Below are 23,796 nucleotides of genomic sequence, written 5' to 3'. Positions count from 1 at the left end.
ATAATGACAAGTTATGACAAAACAAGTAGTGCTTTCTTACTTGGAGTGAAACATGTGTTAAACCCAATAGGTTTTGAAGGGTGGATTGCTATTACACTGCTAAGGTTTGTAGGCAGATATTTCGATATGTATGGAATCTCACAGATTCCCATAGTTGCCAAGGGTTTTGGTGTTGGTTATTCACCCGAAAAAAGTCACGAGCATAGACAATTTGCACTACATAATCCTTATTAGGCTCTATTAGTAGAGATTTCATATTATTTTGACACCTCTTCTTTGCATATATTTGTAATGTTATTATGATACACCTAATGGTTTCCTTGTGGGAAGGCTCATGAAGAAACACAGTAGGTCTGAGTGGGTTATGGTGACATGCCACTGATAAAGCTAACAGGCGGGACGGTTGAGAATGAAAATTTACAATAAGGGACGTGTGACTGACATATAGATCGTGAAAAACATATGTTGAAGTCAATAGACATTAAACGGTAGATTGTTATTGCCCTGCTTTAAAGTATGTAGATAGGTATTTTGTTACATGGAATTTCACAGATTACTCTAGGGAGCAAGAGCTTTAGTGTTGGTTACACCCCCTCGCACAAATCATGGGTTTAGGATATTTACACTGTCAGAATCCTTGTTTTGCCCTTGTAAGAGCAATAGTATTTTGCTTTGTCAATTGTAACTTTATATACTATGATATTTATGACTATATCCTTGGCGGGTGCCTTCTGAGAAAGTGTAAGCTTAGTACAGGAGGTCTCAGTTGCTTATGGTAACAAGCCAGTGATAACTGCGAGAGATCTGATTGGTTCACTAATAAATAAAAAAATTATGATACCATAGGTTTGATCAATTTTATTATGAAAAGTTATGTTAAGTGTTGTAGTCCTTACATATTGATTGTGAATAGCACATGTTAAAATCAATACACATTTAAGAGTGGATTGTTATTTCTCTGTATTAAAGCATACAGATAGGTAGTTTGATCCATGAAATTTCACAGGTTACATTTGTAGGGACGGATTTTGATGTTGGTTACTGCTAACGCTAGGAGTAGATGATTTACACTGTAGTAATTCTGCCAGAATCTCTTCTTTGCTGTCTGCCAGGATCTTGTACGAAAAAAATCATTACATAAAATATATATATAGATCATACATACATACAAAACATACATCAAAATATATATATACAGATCCATATAGATCCATTGAGGGCCTTTGGGTCAGCTCTGTTCTGCCATCGGTCTGTCTGAAGGTTATGGTGTCCTTTCCATTCATACTGTATGGTGTATTGGTTAAGTCCACTTCACTCACTGGCTTTCTTGCCCTGTGAATGATGGCGCTTTCTGATCACATACGTATCCACCTGAAAATGAGTGTATTTCAATGACAGGGCCGGTTGTTTTTCAAGTTTCTTCTTTTATAGTCCTCCTTTCCTTTCTTTGTTTCTCCTTGTTTTATTTTTATGTTTCTTTGACGTATACCGCAGCCCTTCAGGCAGGGCTAACGGGTCGCTTGCTTGCACTTCATATCAGCTGAAATGCGATGCATGCCACATGGCACTTCCTATAAACTAGGATACCTTTATGGAAGGCTGTTGTCCATAGTGTATCATTGTTTTACCCATTTCAAGATGGTAAGAGTAATAGTTTTAAATTTGACGGGAAAGTAGGAACTTTAAGAAAACAATCATCTATTTGCAATACGTCTGTAGGACAGACACCCCCTGCTATATTTTGTTTTGATATTGCAAACATATGCCAACTGTGTTGAGATGGCAGCATCTTTTTTTCTACTTGTAATCTTTTAATTTATCTTGCATATGTTGTTGAGTTTACGTGTGCTTTTTTGTAGCTTGTCAGAGGGTGAATGAATGGACACACGAGTGTGAAGATGAGCGACAGAGTGTATGTATGATGACTTACTGAGTGCCTAAACCCATCAATGTTACAGAGGGCACTTTCATTCATAAGCTAGACCTTTTGGCACTGGCAATGCTTGTCTTAACTGTACATGTCCCTAGTTAAAGTAGTATCATCGTACACAAACCACAAAATGAAGACAACTCCAATGACTTGATTTAGATCCTGGTGGAGGGAGTACTCCGTCACAAGTGTGACGGATATCCTGTCCACAGCATTAAGATCCCCATAGGCTATAATGGAATCGTAATATGGCGGACGGGATATCCCTCACGTTTGTGAAGGAGTAACCACCTCCGCCAGGACCTAAATCAGGCCCCTTGTTTCTAAGTCTGTTTCATGTTCTCACAAAGTAGTTGCTGTTTTATCCAATTACTTTTTATCCCAAACATTTGTGTCGTTTTGCTTATACTGGGGAGATAAGATTCTGTGTAATTGTTCTAAAGATTCGTTTAATTGATGTATTGTTTAGTTTGGATTCTTGACAAACACAAGTATTGCATTTGTTGTGTAGCAGAGCCTGCCTCCCCAAATCACCGCTCTGTGAATCACCAACTCACAGTGCAGCTATCAAACTCTGCACATCTGATGTGCAGGGGAATATAGTTTTAAGACTCCGCGTGCTGTTCACGTGGATGCATCACCTTGAAACAAAATTGCCTGCAGAGCTTTAATGCGTTTATGGTACAAATGTAGCTCCAAGGGCTAAATGTACTGAAAGTTGCAAAAGGTCTGGCTCACTGCTTATGACTGCAATAACTTTTTGCCATGTCCCAATGGCATTTTAGGAGTCAGTACATTTTTACTGACTTCCGTAAGTGGTTTGCAGCTCCATACGGAATCGCTATTCGAAAAGGGGTTGTTTTAGGTGTCTTTTCCAACTAGCAGTTAGTTATGAGATGTATCAGTGTTTTCAGACCAAAATTTCCAACTCCCAAGCTGGGTTGGCACGCCAGTTGCAAAGTGGAAAGGGTCCATTTGTCACTCCTTTGAATGTAAAAAAAAGTTTGTTGGGGAGAAGGCTGACATAAACTTGAAAAAGGTAAACTTCTATTTTTAAACAAAGTGCCATTTACTTTAAGAAAAATGGGTTTCTATAAAAAAAAAGTTGATTTAAATGTGATAACAGACATGGTGGCCTGCTGATCCTGGCATGCCACCACCCCCGTGAAGGGCACAATTTGGAGAGAGTTGCAATTTGCGACCTACATCATTAACATTTATGAGGTAGGTCGGATTGTAACACACTTCAAATTGTGATTTTTGAAGCCAATTTTTGAGAATATAGGGCCAGATGTAGCAAACGTTTGCGACTCGCAAACGGGCCGAATCGCAATTTGCGACAGTGCAAAATCGGAAATGGGATGCAAAAAGCCCATTTCCGACTCGCAAAAAGCGATGGGATCCGTTTGCGAGTCGCATCTGTTGCGACCCCATTTTGCGACCCGCAAATTGCGAGTCGCAATTTGCGAGTCGCAACCCATTTGCAATTGCAACTCGCAAATTGCGACTAGTCGCAAAAAGCCCAGTTTGCATGTCCCATTTACCACTATCTCAGAGCAGGTGGTAACCATTACCAAAGTATAAAAGGAGACCCAGAAGCCATCTGGGTTACTCAAGATGGCGGAGATATACCTGATAGCAGTGAGGAGGAGAGTCTACGCAGCCCAGCAGAGGAGGAGGAGGGGCCACAGACAGGAGAAGATATATAGAACCAGGCAGACTCTTTTCCAGCAAACTGAAGAGGAGATCAATGATAAATACCGCCTTAGCAGCGCAGCCATTCTAGAATTAATAGATTTACTCAAACCACAGCTAGAACACAAGACTCTGCGTGGCTGCGCCATCCCTACGCATGTGCAAGTACTATGCGCACTGCACCTCTTGGCCTCAGGGAGCTATCAGGGGGTCATTGCCGTGGCAGGTGGGGTATCCCAAAGTGCAGTGTCAAGGTTCCTCAGGGCATTCCTAGATGCCTTAGTCACGCACAGGTCTCACTTCATATACTTACCAAGGAATGAGGCAGAAATTAACAGCACCAAGCTGGACTTTTACCGCATTGCCCACTTTCCCCATGTCATTGGATGTGTAGATGGGACACACATTCAAATATGCCCCCCTGCTAATCTGGAACACATTTTCCGCAACAGAAAGTGTACCCACTCACTCAACATACAGGTTGTTTGTGATGCCCATTACGTCATCACGGACATCGTAGCTAAGTTTCCAGGCAGTACCCATGACTCATACATTTTTAGGCATAGTGGGATACATCAACGCCTGGAACGTGGGGAATTCGGAGACGGCTACCTCCTAGGTAGAGCCACAGACACTTGCAGACATACACACAGGTCACTGTGCACGACTATCTGGACTTCCTAACAGTGTACTTTTGTGCCCAACAGGTGACAGTGCATATGCTCTAAGGCCTTGGATCATGACTCCGTTTTTAACACCAAGAACTGAATCAGAGAGGCAATACAACAGTGCGCATAAGAGGACCAGGAACCTGATCGAGCGCACCTTCGGACTGCTGAAGGCAAGATTCAGATGCCTCCACCGCAGTTGAGGCGCCCTCCAATACACCCCCATTACCGCTTTCAAAATTGTGGTCGCAAGCGCCATCCTCCACAACATAGCCACCCGAAGTGGGCTACCTCTCACCCCTGCAGACCCAGATCCTGATGATGAAGAGCAAGAACAACCACATCGCCATCATGGGGATAGGAGTCTAGCTAATCAAGGCAGACTGAGACGGGACCACATTGCAACGCAATATTTTGGACGGTACGTGTCAACTCCCACCATACTCACCTATTAACCATTTGTTAAGTGGAACAAAAATAACTGTTTTATTAATGTCACGAAGAAACTATATACAAGTTGAAATTGTCCATGGGCAGGAAAATGCCAACCAGTCATGTGGCACATTAACGCCATGTGCCACATTAATCTGTCCTGGCTGTTATCTATGATCTCCTGCCCCTCCTGCCAGCCTGGCTGGTCCCTGCTGCGTCCATGATGCTGTGCCTACCACTCCTCAGCACCCTACTGTCAGTGGCAGAGACACTGCTCACTGTTGAGCCCCCCTCCCAGGTGTATTTGTTAACTTCCTGGCTGTGATGTCATCATCATGTGCCAGGAAGTGTTTCCAGAGTGTTCTGGTATGCTTTATGGAGTGTTCTGCTGCACCTGCAAGCAATTTTGAAGGTAATCGCAATTTGCGACACCCACTCGCTAATTGCGAGTTCGTTTTTTGCACACTCGCAAACAGCGACCTCGCAAACTGCGGACTTGCACACAGCGTTGCGAGTCCAGCTGCGAGTCGCAAAATCGGATCGCTTTTGTTTCTGACATTCCAATTTGCGAGTCGCATTTTGCGAGTCGCATCAACTCGCAAAATGCGAGTTGCAATTTTTATTTTTGCTACATCTGGCCCATAGACCGGTTCAAAAAATTCCTTAATGGTCGCAAAAATAGTTGTTGCAAATTTTTACGATGTTTGCAACCAGAGTTTTGTAATTGTGGCCCTAGTATACTGTATGGCGTATAAGAGTGTATCTCACTGAAAAGAGAGACACTTCGGGTTATTACCCATGGAGCTGCTACACTTTAAGTCATCAGTCACATGAAATTCAGCACCTCCGTTGTTGCTGTGCCGGACCACCTCTCAGTTCTCATACCGTATAAAAGATCAAGTACCCTGCCCATATATATTAAGGCTATCACAAGTCATCAAAGACTTCTGTGACCATGCATGAGGCTGCCCTGAAGTAAATGTATAAATTCACGGAACTCTGGGTATGCTGCAGTTTTCCAACACTGTGGGGGTGATTCTGACTATGGCGGACGGCAGAGGCCGTCCGCCATAGTACCGCCGCCAAATGACCGCACCGCGGTCAAAAGACCGCGGCGGCCATTCAGACATTTCCTCTGGGCCGGCGGGCGCTCTCCAAAAGAGCGCCCGCCGGCCCAGAGGAAATGCCCCTGCAACGAGGACGCCGGCTCAGAATTGAGCCGGCGTAGTTGCAGGGGTGCGACGGGTGCAGTTGCACCCGTCGCATATTTCAGTGTCTGCAAGGCAGACACTGAAATACTTTGCGGGGCCCTCTTACGGGGGCCCCTGCAGTGCCCATGCCATTGGCATGGGCACGGCAGGGGCCCCCAGGGGCCCCGCTGCACCCCCTACCGCCATCCTGTTCATGGCGGGTTTCCCGCCATGAACAGGATGGCGGTAGGGGCTGTCAGAATCCTCATGGCGGCGGAGCGCGCTCCGCCGCCATGAAGGATTCCCCCGAGCAGCGGTAAGTCGGCGGGAGCCCGCCGACTTGCCGCTTCTGACCGCGGCTGAACTGCCGCGGTCAGAATGCTCGTGGCCGCCAGGGTCAGAATGACCCCCTGTATGTTTATAAATACATTATTGCTTATAATAATATGGCTCCTTAGATCCCTACATGCATCTCCTTTTCTTTCATTCTCTTGTCTCCAGTGCTTTAAATGGGCCGGTACTGTCCAGTACGGAGTACCAGCACTTTTTTATTTTGAGAGGGCGAGTACCTGCACTTCTCAAGAAAAACGTAATACTTTTAATTAGAGAATACCAGCACTTCTCAGAAACAAGCAGGTATTCTGGTAAAGAGTACCTGCACTTCTATTTTTCCACCATACCCGACTGAAAGCACCTGCACCCAACTATAGATCACAAAATACATTTATTAGGGGGGGTGTAACACCCCACACACACCCCTGAAGCTACGCTCCTGACCAGATGGCAGAGTCCCAGGTGTGACACCTCCATCCAGTCCTAGTCACTTTGCCTGCTCTTATTCTTGGAGCTGTAAAACAAAACTGCATGTACCAAAATTCAGTTTAGTGTTCGAGTGAAAAAAGTGCTTCAAGGTGTCATGCTCCTTCCTCACTGGTCTATCCATCCAATGTTTTCATAAATGCCTTCCTTTTTTGCATCATTAGATCCCGCGCCGGGTTACATTTTTCGAAATCTCTCAGACTAGGTGAGACAGATTTTAGGGTGGGCTCCATCCTTTATTTGGAGTTTGCGAGGGAAAATGACCCTCAAGTACCAAAATACAGCTACTACTTTGGTTGCAACAGTTGCTTTTTTCCTCCTCTAAGGTGCAGACTACACATATTGTTCCATAATAGCTTCTCAGGGAAAGAAGCCATCCCCTTTGGCTATATCCGGGACAAGGACTCTGTGACATCATTAGCCCCTTGTGATAAGTTATTACTGGCAGAGGTTTAATTTTCTTATTACAGGTGAATTCCGATGTTAGAACATATCTGCAATAAGACAACAAGTATTGGCAAGGCCAATAGGTCTCACATTTATGGCCTGTTGAGCTTGGTATTTGCTGATGCTGTGTGTCATTAGCAAAAGAAATAGAAGAAGCACAATGAGAAAAATATGTGCATGTATACGTCATGATGCTTCTGGTGGTCATGTCATTTCATATGCATACGCCTGTCACCATGCATTTGGGTACGAATTGACATGGGTGCCATTTTATTGTTTTTTTTTATTTATTGTTCCAAGACAGCGGATGCCATTTGCACCACTAAATAATAAAATATTACATTTTAGTTGTGAAAAAGTGTTTTTTTTCTTCAGAAAATGGAGCAGCTTGGCAGCAAATGGCAGGTAACAAGGCTCCTCAAAAAATGTAACTTTAAAAGGAAAAAATATTTTGAAAAAAATGTTGCTTCAGGATGGGAGTGATGGGGGAGCAATGAAGGAGTGGGGGCTGGAGAAGACAATGCCAGGGGTGAGAGTAAATGGAAGTGGACTGGTGAGCAACAGACAATGTCTGAACTTGATGTGAGGGTTTGTGGGAAGCAAAGAGAAATGCCTGGGTGGGGGAAATGAGGGATGAGCTTTGGGTGTGGAAGGAGGGAGCAATATGGAGTCCGCTGCTGCTATTTGAGGGAGGAAGCAACATATGAGGCTTAAAGAAACAGTAGTTCTCTGAATGTGCGCAGTGGAAGGATACAAGTCATCCAATGAAAGGACGGTAAAAGGCAATGCTATAGACAAAGGGCAAATACAAGAAGAGGAAAGAAAGTAATTAAAAAAGAAACAAGCAAATAAGAGGGGCAAGAGAGTCAACCAATGGTATGTAATAGACTGGCTCTAAGCCCACTGCAAATTATTGTCATGGTTCACAAAAGGTCGTTCACAAGCAGATAGCTGAATGCTGTCTGTAGGCGAAACTGAATAAATGATTTCCCATATATTATATACAAAATACTAGCTGATCAACAGCAATCCCAGTAGGTTTGTGTGGAGCCATTTTAATCAAATTACAGCCCTCTGGCTGTTTGCAGTCTGACAGACCATTTAGTGCAGTCTTGTAGCAGTGGCACTCTACCGATTTACCTGGGTCAGTGACAATCAAAATGACAGCCCCAAACAGCTGCAGGCTGTAAAGACTCGAGATGTCCAGTAGGATGCACCTCCGCAAGTGAACAGAAACAAAGCTGCCTATTAGAGGACCAATGGTAAACCTAATTTAAAGTAATTGCACTTTTTGCAAAAAACAGGAGCAAAGGAAAATATTCAAAGGGTGGTTGCCCAAGAACACACAATGGTCATATGGAGAGGTTAGGATTAAACCCACATTCTCTGGTTACCCAGTTTCCAGCTTGCTTACTATACAACAACTGGGGTGAGAGTAGTTCCAACAGTGAGGCCCTTCCCAGGAACATTGGTGGTGATGAGGGCCGTGTCCAGATTTGTTTAGATTGTAGGTCTTTTTCAGCCAGTCCAGCTCCCCCCTGGACTGCATTTAGTGGTGGGCTTGATTTTGTGGCTTCTGCTAACATCAGTAAATTCTGTCTTGTTGGGGGTCCTGTTAAAGTTTTTCTATAAATTCACTAAATCAATTTTCTTAGCACTCCTAATACTTTTACTGATTTAAGGAAATAACAAGGATGAGCGAGGTTGAGTCATTTCTCTGGCTCTGTGAGCAGAAAGTGGAGATTGGGCAGCATCCATGTTGGTGTTTGTTGTTTAGCATTGGTGTCCCAATATTAAATCCCAATTGTACAATGAAGGCACTCCTGCTGTACACTTGACTGGGGATAGCAATAGCGCACATTCAGGGCCAATTGGAAAACGATAAAGGAATTGCCTCTCACGTGCGGTACGCCACAGTAAGCATCCTTGATACACTCAATGGTTTTTTAGATCGATATGTCTTAATAGTCCTATATTAGAAAAGGAAACTGTAAAATAAAACTCCAAGTATGTACCACGTGACTTACATGTTTAATTCTGCCCTGTGCCTGCCGCCAGCATCAATGAGGCCCTCATGCACACCTCAGACCATAGGTTCTGGCCCCTGAGAAAAAGTCTGTGAGTAACTATGGTGCAGAGTAAAGTAACGTCCATGATAAAAGTCTTCTCTTTCAAAGAAAAGTATTTATCTTAGGAAAATAAGAAATAAAAGGCCTAAAACTCGTTGCCCTGCTCTATTTAGAGCTGGGGAAACCATTGGATAACCATCAGTGGAGCCTCCACTGGGAAAGTTATTACTTATTTTAGGTGGCTCTAAAGTTAAAAACACTGTAATAAAGTGCTCTAGGATACATGGACATAGCTACCTTAGCACATACTCTGCGCTATTTTATAAAAACATCCTTCTGTCACTTCCGGATCAGAGAGCCTGATTTCCGGTGTTTACATATGCCTCACTGGCTCGGAGGGAAGGCTCGGGACTCGCTGTTCAATCTGCTTGTCTGCAGAGCGATCTGTCCTTCTAATGAAGAGTACTGTTGAAGTTCTGCATCCTTTACAGCTCGCTGCCGAAACACAACCATCAGTCAGAAGCGTGAACAGCAAACATACATCTGTGTACCAGGCTTTGACTGTTCTAAGGAATAAAACCATCAGTGCCAACACTTGACAAAGTTGGGCTGTCACCCACAAGCGCACGTTCTACTTGGAACGACCAAAATGAATGGGAACAGTTGTGTTTTTAAGTTGCGTCTTAGTCTGTGCCCCTGTTTTCAGGTCAGACTTGCCAGTGCAGCTGTCTGCAAAATCTAATGCTACTAAATCTTTCAACTATAGATTGAGTGAGCTCTAGTTGGACCCTTAAGTGGTATTCCACTCTAACCTCATGCTATTGGCTGTTTGGTGTGTCATTCCTCCTTAAATGGAGTGCTTGCATTACAATGTATGAGGGGCTAGTTTACATCTCGAAAGTGCTCTGAGTAATCTGGAGAATATTAGCTAGATGCAATGTATATAGAAAGATTTATTTTCTTACAGCGGTAGGCTTTTCTTTACTGTTTGAGTCAGGACTCAAAATACAAGTCAGACCTACTATCTTTGCCAGCACATGCGCCATTTAAAAATACATTTTCCATATGCCCAGTTATGCGTGAAGTGTTGACACAGCTATGGCTGGAAAATGTTTCATTGTGGAAGTTAGAGTTTAGTTTTCAGCATGGTATATTTGGAATCAGAACACTCTCTATGGAAAGTGCTGTAGGTTAAACAGTTAGCACTACCTGAAAGTGTCACATGTGACACACTATCATTTGGCAATTAAGGAACAGAGAAAGGAAGAACAATGTCTTCAGGAATTCAGACAAGGCACCAGGGTTATATATTAGATGAAATAAAATACCCTCGACAGTACATGAAAGTATATTGCAAGTCACCTTAAAGTTTTTGGGGTCTTTTAAAGGCATTCAACCTTTAGCCTTGGCATCTATGTGGTCACACAACCAGTTGTTGATTTGGCGTATCCTTATAACGTACACTTGTGGTGCTTTTTCTCACAAAAACAGTACTTGTATAATGTAGACCTCATTGAAAGGGCAGGGGAACACTTTAAAACACAGAATGAGCTCCAAAATACACAGGAGTAAAATATCAGCCAGATTAGAGATAAGCAGAGTGAGTTAAAGGTCTGGACAGTAGAGGTCTGTTCATGGCCTTCGTTTGTAAACCTCTAAATAGTGAGAAGCCAAGCTGTAAAGCATTTAGGACACTCTCCAAATTTGACACTAGGACCCTTGTTTTGGGGTTTGTTGTAATTCTTATTTGGCGAGAAGCAGGAGGTTCTGTCCTAAGTGAAATTAAAAGTTATGTATGTTAATTGCACTCTCATTTTTTTTCCTAGGGCAGAAACCTGGTGAAATCTGCACTTGTAAAAGAAAGTGGATTGCAGAGTACAGGAAAAATATTTCTGTACAAGTTCTGATTCCCGCAGTGTATTCCACATTCCAGAGGGAAATTCTCATACTGGGCCAGTAATTCCACATCTTGGAATTACCCCATGGTATTAGCATTTGTGTACTGCTGGGGCAACAGACCAGTGTACATTATGGGTGCTGCCACATGCCTCACGATTGCATACACTAAACGGAGATTTACATCTTTGAATTACGCATGAACAGTACATTTTCCATATTTACAATTACATTTCCTTTATTTGTGCACAGGGCGTTGAAGTGGTTTTCCCAGAATCACATGATTTTTAGCCAAGTTCTTAGGCCAGGATACAAACCACGTACCCACAATTCCAAAGTAAAGGATTAGCTAGTAAAGTACATCTTCTCTGCATCCCGATTCTGTAAATTGCTGGAATTCTGTATACAGTTCTCCCCACACATTTGATAATAATGATCGAGGTGTTTTTAGGTGTCACCTAGGCAGCGCATGCGCTGTCTTTTTTCAAGACGTGCTGTGTCTACTGTATGGGCTTTTAGCATGCCTCTGCTTTTTCTGTTGTTCCTTCGTGTGCCTTTGTAAATCCGGTTATTTTGTGTTGTCAACTTTGTCCCTTCTTTTGTTGTTTTGGTCATGCCCATGGCGAGTGGCCCTGTTACATATGTTATTTCTCCTCTAGGCATTTAGGCTACTTTCGCTGGACTACTTTTTTCTTAGACCATGCAAGCCACACCACTGCCTGGATTAGTTTCAATGCAGCTTTTATAAGGCTAACACACAAAGAGAATTGGGGGCGAAAATGTTTGCTTTTAATCAGTGAATACACATGAAAGTGCACCCCCACCCCTTCCTGCCACTCTGCAGCCACTAACTGCTTGCTGGAGTTACTGCTGCAATGCCGCTTGCCCTATCGGTCATCCCTCTACTGCGCTTCCTGCTGTTTTAACCCCGGGCATTTGCAAAAGCGGGTTTCTTTGAGCAAAACAACAAAGGAATCAAGAGAAGAGCAGCGAGCATCAAGTTCTCTGGTGAGTTGCCTGATAAACACAAATAACTTTTAGCTCCTCCGCCGTCTCTAGGAAGCAGTACAGCCCCTTATGAGGCCCCCCTCTCTCATTGATCCTTCCTAAGCCTCCACTGTCCTCTGTTCCCCCTCCTTCCAAAATGCAACTCAACCTTTTTGGCACATTTGCTTTTAGCCGCGGCCTGATCTTGCTGCAAGCGCCAATGAAGGGCTTCCTTTCCCCATTACTATGCAGCACTCCTTGTGTGAGCTAAGTAAAAGAGAATTTCCAGCCTCCAGAAAAAGATTTGATTGCGCGACGATTTCTATGCTTTGACATGCAAGGGAGGGGCATTTATTATGTGTTTACATGTTATGTTATGCAACTGACCAACCTAATAGGTCGCCAACCGTCGAGACCTATTAGATTTGCCAATGCTTGTTGTTCTGGCCGAGGGTTTCTGTCAAGTTCTTGAAATGCAGGACACAACGGCTTTTTACAGCCTTTTCATGCTGAAAGGAGTCAGGGTCTGCTTCCTGTGAATTTGGAGCATCAAGCAATTAGCAAAGTGGAATGTTTTGAGGATGATCCGCTCTTCCCGAGAGACCGCCGGAGCTTTATAAGAGGAGGAAATGATCTGACTTCTTAGTCCCTATGTTTCAAAGTGTAGAATGCCTTTGATGGGAGTAAGAGATGGTTTACCACATTACCACCGATAACTTGGGCTGGTGCCATGGCTGTGCTACTATACCTCAGTTTTCATGGGAAAAAAGAAACTATACTTTTCATAAAAAGAGGAGCTGGAATCAGGCAGCTTTTGTTATTCTTACAATAGGTGATAGGAAAGCCAGACACTAGTCCAAGAAAAAGACCAATGATTTGGCCTGACAAAATGACGTAGGCATTATAAACACCCGGACTTGTTTATGAGGGCATTAGTGTATGTGGGTGAGGCCGGTCTCCATTGCAAAGATGTGTGAATTATTAATGGGTTCTATTTTTTAGAGAAGGACCCCAGTATTGTGATGCTTACATTTTAACAGTGCCTCTTAGCTACTCAGTCGCAAAGAAAATTGGGTGCTATCCACATATTGGATTGCAATGTCTCTTCCCGATCCAAGGACTCAGGACAACAAAGGTGTTCCACATGGAAGGACAAGAGGAGAGGAGGTCAGTGATCCAATCTTCACAAACTGTCCTGTCTGCTAGAACAAAAGTTTTTTCAGGATTGGCGGCAGATGGCGCTCTATGCCGGTAGGTTCTTTATTATTCACAGTGTCAAACATGGCCACTGTTCCCTTCATAGCTGTCAGGTGTTAAGTCAGCTTATGTGTCACATCTGCATGCTTGTGAAGTGCTCAGGTGTGATATTTTTTATCTCTTATGTGTGAACCTTTGTGACACATTTTTGGCACCCTTATCATGATGCGCTGTAGATGTATTGTCCCAGTTTGTAGGGTCTATGAAGTCCAAGCAGAGCTGCTGTTTCCAGCAGAGACAGAAATTGTCACAGCAATAACATAGCCCAACTACCCGAGCTGCAATTCTTGATTCCTCTACCAGCACTTTCTCCAGGCCCCTGCCAGCATCAGAGACTCACCGCCATCAGCCTTTCTTTCCAGGTTTCTGCAGTGATTATGTTCTTTTCAAAATACACTAGCAATTCTTTCCCACCACACAGCACCAGTTTCCCTCCTCTTGAGCAATTCCTCACTCACCATCCTACTTTTAAGATCTTGAATATTCTACTTTACTATTCCTGCAACATTACCTCATTTTCTTCTGCCTCCCGTATTGTTTACCCTCATAAGGCTGTAGCATTTCTACCTTTATTTTGGTTCGTGTAACCCTCATTTCATTAAGGATTATATAGTGCTTTCTCTGGTCAGGCTCCTGCAGCATTATTTACCTCCATGCTCCTGTAGCGCTTCATCTATTCATACTCCTGCATCCATATTTTAGCATCACTCTCTTCTACATGCTCCAATAACATTCCTTCCAGCACACACTGCCCTCTGTGCCAGTACTATGGACTCCATTTTGTAATATGCAGCTTTCCTTTACATTAAACTTCAGACTTCTGACAGCCCCCCTTCCCCTCGGGTGTCTTTAGCACTCTCTTAACTCAAGGTCCTTTAAAAGTTCCTATGGGTGCCTTCACTTCTCCCTTCATCTAGGTATGTAAAACACTGTTTCCTTAATTCTCCAAGCTCATCTTCCTGTTCGCCAGAAGCCTTCTCTCAAAGTAGCCAATTGAAATGGCTGACTGAATGACAAGTGGGGCAATGTCTGCCAGTGCTGCCTATTAACCTAAAGCTCTTTGAATTCTGGGACTTGTAGTTTAATTGTTACAATTATATATAGGAAGGCTATCCTGTTTTAGGTTTAAACCTGTGTCTAAATTATAGAACACCACTGGACAGGAAATGGCCTTCTTCAGTGTAAAGAATTTAACAGCCAACAAGTAAAATGTCATTCAAAGAAAGGAACGTGAGAGAGAATGAGTCTCTTTTGTTTCTTTCTGAAGGGCTCAATGTAACTTTGTTACACACGAAAGCAGCAAGAAAGGCTGGACTATGATTATTCTTCTCGAGTTTTGCTGTTTGTTTCTTCTTCCTTTTGTTTCCTCCAGTTTTGTGTGCTTCAATTAAAGGTGCAAGGGTTTTGAAGCATGTTTGAGGTCTGATCTAATTATTTTATACAGTGTAAATAATCTAGTAATATTAAAATGATAATTGATCATTTGGCAGTGTTTAATTCTCTCACTGATTGGTGAAATGGCAGGTTCATAATAATCTAGTCCAAAATAAACTACAAAATGTATCCACAGACCAGAATGGGTAAAACCCTTTGATACACCAACCCCTTTCTCAAACAAGGCAGTATTGATAGCAGGTCACCTGCCAAGCACCGCAAGTGTTAAACATTCAATACAAGGTATAGTGACAGGTACCTGGGAAAAGAGTGCTGTCACCAGGTACAAGGGTTAGTGATGAAAACATGACACAGGAGTTTCCACATGCCAACAATATTTATAGGTGCAAGGTGTCCTCTTGTCATGTATGATACCTTCAGCTAATCCTAGCTTTTTACCCAACTGCACTTTACTGCTGTTTTTTAACCCATCGTTACAATATTAACAGCAAAATGCCAAGCCTCAGAATACAATGTGATATTTGCTAAAAAGTGAGACATCTGCCACAGGGACACTTGGCAGCTATGAATGTCCACACAACAACAGCAGCATCACCTTGATGTAGTCAGGCAATGAGTGTAGAAAAGCAGTGATGACCATGCTTAAAGCATCAAGTTTCAAATGCCTAAGAATGTAAGGCTGCAACTTATTCTGCCATAATTCAAAATTGTAAAGGTTTCACGATGCACTAAGCTGTTGGCAGGGTTGACCACCTCTACTATGTCTTAATATTTAGTAAAGAGTAGGTGTGTCCAATAATTTGTTTATTAAAACATTTGAATATGGCACTCAAACTTTTTAACCCATAATTAGTCCTGCAACCATACAGAGTCCTGACAGAGTGAGTGGGAAGGGGAGAGATTTGATAGAGGGTAATGAAATGTAATGTTAATGAGAGTGCAATACGCAGACTTTCTATTCTTAAAACAGTCTAACATAGGTCCATTGGGCACACTACAAATGGGAAGCAACTGCGTACCCTGCATTATGCCTCCTTTAAATTAAGTAAGTGCTTTATACCATTTAATGCAAACACAATATGTTGTATAAACACTGGAAACCCACTCTCTAAAAGTAATGTTTTCAAAAGGTTTAGAAAAGACTGAATAAACACCACTGAAATCCACAAAAAATAAACTGTGAAAACAAGGCTGTCTATATTTAGGTGTATAAAATCTTAACATGCACAGGGCTGAAAGTTAAATAGCTATGGCTGACTGGATGTGCAACTTAACAACTGTGCTGCCAATACATATCACCTAATCACTACTTCAGTGCTAAGATCAAGAGCACTAGCTATTAAACATTACCAGCACACACACTCAGCCAGCACACAGGCTAATTCATTATTGGGTATGACAGGACAATGGAATCACAAGGAAATATTACTGGTGCTGTTATTTCTTGCTGTTTGAAGGATCCTCTGCAGTGTTCACTCTTCGTCAAGAACCATGTGACACCCTGCCTTGTTTAATATTCAGGGGTCTCATCGCCACACCATAATTAACCTCTGAAGCAAAAGAGAATTCATGTCTAACTCGTATCTGCAGTTTCTGCTTGAGTTGATGGCGCAGATCACTGTATTTTCCTAGTTGTGTCTCTGCATCTTTGGTAATCGAGGATTGTACTGAACCATCAGACCAGGTGTGGAGGGAGAAGCGAAAGGGCATTCAAATGCTCAATTCCTTTCCCACAGGCCAAAAGGAGAGTGTCCATCTGTCGCTCACACTAAATAGGCCACAGACAGCTGCAAGTGAAGCACTTACTGCACATTCACAACAGCCATCGCAGATGCGCCAAGGTCACATGGCAGAGGCATGCCCCAAGGCAGTGTGTGACCATTGGTGCCTGCAGAAATACCTACATTAACTAAGAGAGGGTACGTTAAGCCCCCAACCTGGACTATATCTAGACTGACTGGGCTTGGCCCTGTTGTCAGAGGCTCCCATGAGTATAAAACCTGCTACACGTTTACAGAGGTAGTTTCCATTCTGTATTGGAGAGCTGTAAGCTTCTTGAGGACAGGGACTTAGTTTAATTCAACTTCTGGGAAGATCACTATCTCTGCAGCAGACACAGTAAGGCCAGCATGACTCTTACTGCACTGAGAAGGTGGTCCTCTACATGGCTCAGTCAGTAAAGTGAAGCGCTGGGCAGCTCAAGCAGAAGGTGTTTTAACAGAGTGGGAACCATTGGCCTAGGCACCAGTCATGACTCAGTCTACCATTCTCGGTATAGTGTTTCTCCCAGCTTCCTGGCCTGCTCACTCTTTGACATCCTGGAGGGGCCTGCTGGAGTCCTGTTTAAACATGCCCAGACATGAGACCTGGTCTCCATACACACGCTGTTATGCAGGCATGCAGGAAGGGGGAAAAGGCTCCCTGGAAGCATCTGTGCTTTTACTCAGTTCACTTTGTTGTCAACAGGCTTTGATGAGGGAGGCAGCCAATGGCTTAGCAGCAAAGGCACATGAAGTAGTTCATGCTAGACTTTGAAGCACACTGGAGATGTCACGTGGTTGGAGACCGAAAGAATCATTTAGATCCGATAGATGTTGGATGCTGGGTTGACAGAGAATGTCAATGTGTGCAAGAAAAAAGTAACATTGTACAACCTTCCTCCAGCACTCCAACATGATTGTCACATGAAGTTTCTCAGTTTGCAGTCAGAGAAAGAAAAGTAAACACTAAACTCCCTGGAAGACACAGCCTGACAAGTGTGGCAAGATAAGAATGAAATTTGCACACCTATTTACAGAAAGCATCGCTTGTGGAAGAATACTGTAAAAAGGCTATACTTCAAAGAGGGGCAAAGATATGCTGGACAGCCTAAAACAAATAAAGCGAGCAAACAGAAAGTAAGCAACTGTTAGTTACAAAACACAAAGGCAACAGTAAGCAATGGGTGGAATGCATTCCCAGGGCAGTTTTCAGAATGTGCCCAAGAAGTCTTTTGCAAGCCTCATTTCACAGAAGCTTCGCCAGTCTATGGTGGGGCTCGTGCTGTGCCAAGCTCTAAATGAGCCCCACAGTCTCTATCTGAGAAAAGGATGGCACGAGTAATTACAGCACCTGCTAGATGTTATTGTTCATATCGACTTCCTTGCCCGACGGAAAGAAGGCAGTTTACTTTATTTGGGCGAGGTCTAAAAAGAATCTTCAAGCATGTGGTCGATCGTGAAGAAATGCCCTCAGTGCTTTAACGAGTAAAGGGAGACAAGCAAAAGTCATCTTAACTTACCCCGAGGCGAGGCTTATTCATCTACTTTTATTTCACTCCCTTTTCTTTAAAAGTGCTCTTGAACTGTGAACTATTCAACAGCAAAATAAAAACTGTGCTTAAAGGGGCCTCATACATACTGATCTCACAATGGATGTTAAAATCCCAGGTGACCTCATCAAACAGACAAACCTTCCAGAAGCCTATCGTTGGTGATTGTTAGAGATGCAGAACTGGCCAAAGACAAGTGTTTTTCTCAAAACTGGAAGGCATTATGTACTCATAACCACATATAACAATGATTGAAAATGCTTCAGTTTGGAAGGCCGATCGTGTCGTTGGCCAGAAGGGGGCGTTTGGTTCTCTTTGACGTAGGTAAATGTACGCACAGTATTTTATTTTATTTCTTGGTGTTAAGAAAAATGTGGTCCTATTAGGAGGGCCTGTCCCTTAAGGGGATGGAAATAAGTACTGGCCAAGGGAGGAGGGAGGGACACGTGAATGCAGGAAACGCGGTACCTCTCCTGGAGCGGTCAGAGAACAGCCGGAGAGAGAGGTAGAAAGAAAGACAGAGAGACAGAGAGAGCGAGAGAGCCTGAAAGAGACCATCGGGAGAAAGCCATGAAATGAAAGGTCGAGAAAGGTGCAGAGAAAGAGAGAGTAAAATCTAGGCAGAGATAAGAGAGACGAGCGAGAGAGCGACAGGGAAAGTTGGGGACGCAGTGAGAAATAGTTGTGCACAGAAGTGAAGAAAATGAACTACGGAAGAGGAAGAAGGAGATTGAGAGAATGTAGGGTCCTGCTGAATCTCAGTAAAGAGGAACAGAAGACATGGGAAACACAGAAAAAAAGAGATTTGAGTGATTCCCTTCTCACATAATACAGATCGCAGTAAATGTCGCCTTGCTGCCCTATCAGCATCTTTATACGCCCTCTTCCCGCCTACAGTAAACAGACTTTTCGTTACGAATCGTGTGTAGATGAGATTTCATCCACTGAAGCGTGAGGAAAGAGCAGCCTCCAAGAGTTAGTAGGAGAAAAGCTTTATTACAACCAAAAGTGAGCCAACAGAACAATGCAGGCAATACTCAACACTACCCACGTCAGGCTCGCCCTTCATAATATCCTGATTGGCTGCTCAGTCCCTCCTTCTAACCCCAGACCTCGCTGTCATTTATTTTCCATAGAGCACAAAGCCTGGACCAGAAAATGTCTGGCGAGATCGGCTAGAAGCATACAGATGTATACTACGCAGAGAGTAACAAAAACACGCACACTAACAAATTAACTATAAAAATCCTTGCAGGCAGTGCTTAATTTGAGCCGGTGGGGGCACCGACACTTATTTCTGGGGGCCGGCGCTTATTTTTTCTCATCAGACACTTCCCAAGACAGAGGGAAAAACGAACTAAGCGGAAAGACTGAGGAACGTAAATACAGAAAGTAAGTTCAAGGGAGAATGGAGAAAGCACAAACCAGCAAGAGTGAGATAACTGGGCAGGGAGTACCTGGTAGCGGGCCTGAGGTGGATTTAGGACTGCTCACTCTTGGTATTCAGCAAGCTGACATTTTATAGTGCTGGTCACGGGTGTCTGAGCAGCGCTTTGGGCACCAGCACTTACCATTTTACAAATACAGCACTCAGTGGCCAGCTTTGGGAGGGGGACGGGCGGGGCACACACACACACACAAACACACACACACAGACTCATTCTTTCACACACAGACACGCACGCACGCTCATCCATTAACACTCATTCCATTCAAACATGCACGCATGCACCAAACATTAATTTTACAAGATCACACACATTCATTCTTTCACACACAGGCACGCACATCCATTAACAACACTCATTCCATTCAAACATGCACGCACGCACCAAACATTCATTTTACAAGATCACACACATTCATTCTTTCACACACACACGCACGCACATCCATTAACAACACTCATAACACTCAAACATGCACGCGCGCACCAAACATTCAATGTAAAACATAACACACATACATATACACACACACACACACACACTTACCTTTAGCCTCCAGGTCCCAGGAGGGTTGGGACTGCTGCCTTCCCTCATTGGCTGACCTGAGGTCAGCCAATGAGGGAAGGCAGCAGTCCCAGCATCGTCACAGAGTGGGATGGGGTCAGTGAGACTGCTGACCCCACCCCACTCTGTGACGAAGTGTCACTGATTGACACTCGCCCTGGGCGCTTCAGGGCTTAAACTGAAGCGCCCAGGGAGAGTGTCAATTGGTGACGCTATCCTCCTCACCCAGGAGAGGGCCTAGAGGCACCTTTGCTGGGCCGAGGAGGTCACGCCCATAGGAGCTGTGATCTCCTCAGCCCAGCAAAGTTCAGCTCAGGCAGCCAGGAGTCTGCGTAAATTGCGCATGTCTGCTCCTGGCTGCCTGACCTGAGCATGAAGGGTGTCTGTCAGGCTGACCTTTGTTCAGCCTGACAGACACTCTTCATGGGGTGGGGGGGCGTGGGCCCTCCGCCCTAAAGGACGGGCCGCCACTGACAGCACTGCTTGGAGGTTTACAATAACAGACCAGGTCAACCTACCACATAACAACATCCCATCAGCAGGTCGGTATTATGAAGCTTATTGCCAAGCGGAGGAGGGGATGAAGCAGCTGTTGTGCCAGCAAAGATTCTCTGTGTGAACCGCCATGTTGGATGGAGGGGTCCGACACTCAGCATTGGCCAACTGCTGCTCACAGTGGGATAGCCAGGATTTAAGAGGGATGATTTGGCTCTTTGGATTTCGAGCCATATTAGAAGACTGCTCCTGCGTAGCGACCAATCAGACCACTGGTTCAACGTATCAGAAGGCTTCAAGCTTCAGGAATGGAGTTTCATCCTGTCAGAGGGATCTGCAATCTGCACACAGGGGGTTTCTTCCTATGAGAGGGCTCGTGTAAGTCTCAGACAGGGAGCTGTATCCTATCAGAAGGTTCAGCAAGTCCCAGACAGGGAGCTGCATCCTACCAGAGGGCTCTTGCAAGCTCGGGAGTTTCATCCTATAAGATGGCTTGTGCAAGCTCCAGATAGGGAGGGTCCTCTCTCATCAGAGGGCTCTAGTAATTTCCAACACTTGGAATTGTATCGCTGCTGGCAATAGGAGAGAACTAAGGGGAGGAGACGAAAATGCCACACCACCTTTTGTCAAGTAATCTGTGGGAAAAACGAGGTTCAGTACCTAGACTGTGGTGTTTGCTACTTCTGTGGATACGTGCTGGAAAGAGGGTGTGAAACGCTGAAGCTCTTCTAAGAAGGCCTTCCTAAGCGTTGATTCCCCATAAGCAAACAGTGGGATGGAGAGGAGAATCGGAGCAACTCTGGCAATTCTGCAAGGTAGGGATCTCTGGCAGCTAAGCTACTACTTCAGCTGTAGTAACTGCCCATGCACCAGATGGGCATAGGAGAGCACAGGTGAATTATTAAAGCGTTGAGTGGTTGCATTCCCATCTTTCAGTGCTCCGGAGACTCTACAAGAGGCAGGTCTGGTAATCCAGGGCAAGAGGAGCCACGCTAGACTGATGGGAGGCCTTGTTTCCCTTTATCTACTGTTCACAAAACTGGCACCTCAGGAAGCAGTCACATTACCTACTGCAGCAATGCACCTCTGGACAGAAAATGAGCATTACACGAAGGGAGGAGGCAGAAGGACTTGGAGACAGCACCAACTCAAATGGCAACAGAGTGGTGGTCTGCAAAACAGCAGTCACAGCTGTTGAAGGACGGGCTCAAAACCAGTCCGCCTCCTACATCACGACATGGAGATTATTGAAACCCTCTCCAGATCTCTACCATCTTGCCTGTTGACTCTACAAAGGCTTCTGTGCCTGAGTAGGATCCACCTACAACATTCAAGGCAAGAAGGCTTCGGGTCAAAGACATTGTTATCATACTGCCACTTTCAGCTGCATTCAGATGGGGAGGGTGCTGGCATTCAGAGAAACAAATGCTTGTTCTTTGAGCGTGGGCGGGGCCTGTCACTTTCAGAACAGACTAGACATGATGATGTCGTTCTTGATGCTCAGCTCCAACAATATGATTCTTTCAGTGATCTTCAGGCCATTTCTCTGGCATTACCGAAGGCAAGGCTGTGAAACTGAACCCACCTGGAAAGTCTCTTGTTTATGGAAGTCGTTCCTAGCCTTCCAAGATTATAAAATGCTTGGGGCTTTGCAGCTTCCAGTGAAGGGAAATTCTCATTCTAGTCGCGAGATGGAGGTAGATCTAGAGGGTTTTGCTGGCAATTTTCGCAAGTAGCCCCAAGCTCGGTCCAACCCTCCCCTCAGAAAATGGCCAGAGCTACCAAAACACACCCACACGTATGCAGTGCCCGTGCTTGCAGGAGATGGGCACAGACACTAGTTTTTTGGGCATGGGGAGCTATTTTTCATCATCAAACTGAACCAGAGCAAGAGAGAGAAAGGTAGAAGAGAGTGAAATAAATTGGATGAGAAAGCAGCAAAACATTGAGAAAGGAGGAGGAAGCAAGGCGATCTCTAAACAATGTTCAGAAACGAACTAGATAGAACTTTCAAAGTCTCAGTGGCTTTCCATTCTTTTCTGTTTTCCTAAGTCATGAATATAGGCCACTTGTGTAAATCAGGTGTCATTCTGTTCGCCCCCCAACTAACTTTCACCACTTTCTTTTCAACCTCAAATAAGGGGTGACATAGCTTCTGAGTTCTTCAGGAAAGTCATTCTTTTCAATGAGCCATGTGATTGATTGTTAAATAGTGATGCTTTACTACGTCATCTCTTCTATTCTGATTCATACATATGACCTTTATTCATTGGACTATTTGTCTATTTTTACAGTTGACAAAGCGTGCAAGAGACTCTCCGCTTTAATGATCGATAGAATGGTTTGGACAACTGAGCAATCGATCACAGTTGTGATCCTTTGCTTTCAATAAATAACCCACTTTTTATGTTTGTCCATGTAATTGTTTATCACATTGAAAATGAGGTGGCACAAAATGGAATGCGATCGTAGGTTTCAATTGCTGATATATTTACAAAGCTAAATTCCAGTTATTTTTGGAGTATCTCATGAAAGTGCTCAATGAATGTTTTTAAATATATAAAATATTTGGTAAAAAAAATACTACTAATGCTAAAAGCACATCTGACAACCAGCATTAATCTAAGTAAAGCAATAATGATTTAAGGCTGAAAGGAACAGCATTTTTCTACTAGGTGCCAGTATTATATGCATTTGGGTCGCTTTATTTGAACGAATGGATTGCTCAGTTCTAAATAATAAAGGTTATAAAGCTCAAACTAGGAAGCACATATATACAGTTTTAAAATAAACAAGAACTCCATAATTAAAAATATAGTTTCCAATTCTTTTAACAAATTGGAACACCTGATTCATGAACAGGAAAACAGTAAAGCAAAATCTCTGGTCCTGGAAGAGGAAATACCTGCAGCCCAAATTTAGATTAGAAATAAGAGAAGTCTGTCCCATTTACTAGGTAAGTAGACATGTAAAAAAAACAAATAATAACCCCTTAAAAGAACTGCTGTCAGAAAAGGATATGACAAACTTTAAGTCACTGAAACAGAATATTTATAAAGATGGATCAAAGATTGGAAAAACGAGCAACAATTTCTGTGTGGGATATTTAGTGCTGGTTTTGAAGAAATGCAAATTAGGGAAGTGATGCAAGTTAATCCTAGCAAAGTCCGAAAGGTGCATGTTAGCCTGTTTGT

At 43.7% G+C, this 23,796-nt stretch overlaps 1 protein-coding gene across 7 annotated transcripts in view; it reads right to left on the bottom strand.

The window, feature by feature from the left end:
- SYT7 (synaptotagmin 7) overlaps positions 1-23,796 on the bottom strand; it is a 614,604-nt gene that overhangs the window by 60,551 nt on the left and 530,257 nt on the right. The gene's annotated exons all lie outside the window — the stretch shown is intronic.

Source organism: Pleurodeles waltl, chromosome 3_1 (assembly GCF_031143425.1).
Source record: "Pleurodeles waltl isolate 20211129_DDA chromosome 3_1, aPleWal1.hap1.20221129, whole genome shotgun sequence".
NCBI classification, from domain to species: Eukaryota; Metazoa; Chordata; class Amphibia; order Caudata; family Salamandridae; genus Pleurodeles; species Pleurodeles waltl.
Note: the sequence above shows the minus strand (reverse complement) of the source record. Positions and strands in the feature narration are given on the sequence as shown.